At 29.6% G+C, this 3,451-nt stretch overlaps 1 pseudogene; it reads right to left on the bottom strand.

Annotated features, from left to right (window-relative positions):
• Positions 1-1,460: 1,460 nt before the first annotated feature.
• LOC145581060 (putative galacturonosyltransferase-like 4 pseudogene) lies at positions 1,461-2,525 on the bottom strand (annotated as a pseudogene).
• Between the last annotated feature and the right edge of the window lie 926 nt (positions 2,526-3,451).

Raw genomic sequence — 3,451 nt, 5'->3', positions numbered from 1 at the left:
AATCACAAGTAGTATTTCATTTTCTATACAATTAACGATTATAAACACTTAAAAAAAATTAAAAACATATAATGTAAATTACGAACAGGGAAAGGAAATTAGCTTACCTTAGTGTAACTATGGATAATAAAATTGGAAGATGCTTAATAGTGGGCTAACTTCCACACACCTTCAGTTAGCTCTGTGGAAGGAAAGAAGGAGAAGAGCTTTGGTAAAAAAAAAAAAAAAAAAAAAAGGTTGGAATATTGGATAGTTTTGGATTGATTAGAGTAAGAAATTGGAAAGGCAAACATGTCATCATTTGAATTCTATTATTCAATCAGCTAACTCAAAAAACTCTATTTTTTTTTTAACTTTTTACAAATTAGCTGATTTGTCCCAATCAGCACATTTAAAAAGCTCTTTTACCAAACACCCAAAATAGATGATTTGTGTAATCAAACCTCTAACTTGGTCAAATAAGCTCTTTTTTGGTTAAAACTCTAATTACCAAATATCCCCTCTGTGTGACAAAAACGGAAAATTAATTGATTTTAGTTATATTTTGTCTTTTGATTATGACACATTATTCATATAACAATTATATATATTTCATTAAATAATATTTTATAAATGTACATTAAAATCATAAATAGAATCATTTTTAAATGAATGATTTATTTCAATTTTAAATGAGCGGAGGAGCGTGTGTGAAATTTTATAAGTGTCAAAATTAAGTTTTAATTGAAGAAAGTATACAATGTTTGGTGAGTTATCTAACTTCATAAAAATTATATTGTTTAGTTATATAGTGTATATAATTATATGGTTAATATTCATTATTTAATCTTTATATAAATTGTTTAGAATATTTTTCAATAGAGAGACTTTGATGTACATGATAAGTAAGCTAAGATATAATATTTATACAAACCATATTTTAAAATCTATCTTAGAAACTTGGGAGTTACAATACTTTATGAAATGAACAAATGTAAAGGAAATGTCTAGCATTCATATTTGTTTTTAACCTTTACAGTATATCTGATCTATATTATAATATCTAATAAACTTGTTACTCTCTGTTCCTTCCTAAATTTTTTGATGTACGATACAAAATAACAAGATTAGTTAGAATTGTCTACATTAACATAACTATGAGGGTTAACTAAGGTTAAAAAATACCTAAATATACAAGGTAAAATAAAACTATATCTAGCTAAAAGAAGCTAAAGAAGAGTATATATGTAAGAAGTGATAAGAAAAATAAATTTCCTAATTCATTGTTATACAGTTAAGAAAACAAAGAAATTGAAATTTACTTCAACCCATCATTGGATGCGCACAAAATAAATTGACCCCTCATTATTGTAATGTACAATCTCATGGTCCTTGAACTTATGGTTGGATGTTTTTCTCCATAAAGTATCAATAAAACTCCTTCTCTTCCTAGTTTCATTCAAGTATAAATTTTTATTGTATTATTTGTCTTCTAACCATGTCCTTGATGAGCGATAGAGATCATATGGTGCCCATAAATGATCAATAGGGCATGGCTTCCTTGAGTCCAACCTCAACCATGGTTTCCCTTTTCCACTCCAATGGAGTAAACTAATTGGTCCTGGGTGAAGACTCCTACACTTCCCTTCAAAATTATCTCCACCTAGACCATGTTGGTTCCATCTATGATCAACTGCTTTAATTTTTCCAGCAAAGATCAACAAGAAAGGTGGTAATGATCCTAAATGATATATTCTCTTTAGTTTTTGTACCATCATCCACTCTTCTACTTTTTGGGTATAGCCTTGTTTTTTCCATTTGTTGACATCTATTATCATTACTCCAGTATTAAAATAACAAGGTCTTCTTCCATGAAATGTATTTGACAAAATACCATCTGACCAAAATGCATCTGTGAAATAGGTTGTGAAATTTGCGTGGCAATACTCTGGTGCAGCAACCACTTTCTCACCCAAATCAACCTCCCACAATTTTGATATATTATCCACGACAATAATATCAGAATCCAAATATATTATGCGATTCACATCAAATGGGAGAATATCTGCCAGATAAATCCTTGCGTAATTTAATGGTTGATCCAAGGCTTGTCTAATGGATTTTGATATCTTTCCTCTAACTCGGTTAGAATCAAATCGATATATTTTGAAAGTTAGGTAAGGGAAGGTGGATGCTATGTTTGAAAATATCTTTGGCTCATGCCTTGCTGAAAGAAAATGAAAAACAAAATTCTCAGGACACGTGGAATGTTGTAGGATTGATAATACCGCTGCCATAGTTCCTCGTAAGTAGTTTGCATCAAGAGTCATGGAAATGTGGATTTTGTCCATATCATTATACCCACATTCTTTTGAATTTACATATGATGCAGCTTCTCGAAAGATAGGGGCATTCGTTGAAGGCCGCCTGATTACACCAATGCGTATCCCAACAGAGGCCGTATTGGTGGTTGTTATTGGGTGGAGGAGGAGAAAAGACAGGAGGCCAACGAGTGGAAAATGGGACGATGAATTCCACAAGGCCATCCTGTCAAGGATCAATATTTGTAAATGGTTTTTAGGATGGCTTGATTACAAGAACAAGCAAGAAGTCCCATGAAGTTTAGGATACAAACAAGAAGGTGTAGGGAGGAAATTATTGGTAATCATTTCACGAGAGCCAATTTGAGGAGAGCAAAACATAAAAATTTGTTATTTGACTCGACGAATCCCATTTTAGAAAATAGGAAACTTAATTACTCCTATATTCTAGCTTCCTTTGTTTGAGGAATATGAAATCAAGTGGTGGATTTATTGCTAATTTATAAATGGTGTATATTAATCAGACATTTAAATTTATTTGAAGGCATGTTTTTCTGGCTTAATTACTGAATCTACAGTTGTCATGAATATTCAAAGTGTAAATAACAATTTGTTATACCTTCAATAGAATTACAAAAAGAAGTTTAGAATTTGATACAAAAAATTAAGATAAATTATTTGTTTATCTATTCATTTATATGCATTTTTTTCAAGAATCTTTTAATGTGACCCTTTCTATTTTTATTTTAATGTGATAGAATTAGGTTAATTAGGTTATTTATTTTAATATTATTTTCACATATATTATATATATCTCAAAATTGAATTTTTTTTAGCGACATGCTTTATAGGACTCTTGTACAAGAAAAATTGTAGATAAAATTTAGTAAATGTGTTTTTTTTTTCTTTTTCTAAACATTATACCTTGTTAACAAATTAAATATAAGATTTTTTTAATTATTTTTTTTTGGGGGGGGGGAGTGCATGGGAGCGTTATATGCTCCTAGGTCTATAATATTGTAATTGCTCAAGAGGTAAGTGGAAGGTTGGAAGATTAAAAAATTACTACATAATCTCTGAGCAAATAATGCTTGATTTTTTATAATTTTTTGCCAATAATATTTTTTATATAGAATTACTTAATTTTTGGT

The sequence above is a fragment of the Chenopodium album genome, chromosome 15, assembly GCF_948465745.1.
Source record: "Chenopodium album chromosome 15, dcCheAlbu1.1, whole genome shotgun sequence".
Taxonomy (NCBI): Eukaryota; Viridiplantae; Streptophyta; class Magnoliopsida; order Caryophyllales; family Amaranthaceae; genus Chenopodium; species Chenopodium album.
The sequence above is the reverse complement of the archived record's forward strand: the minus strand, read 5'-3'. Positions and strand labels throughout refer to the sequence as shown.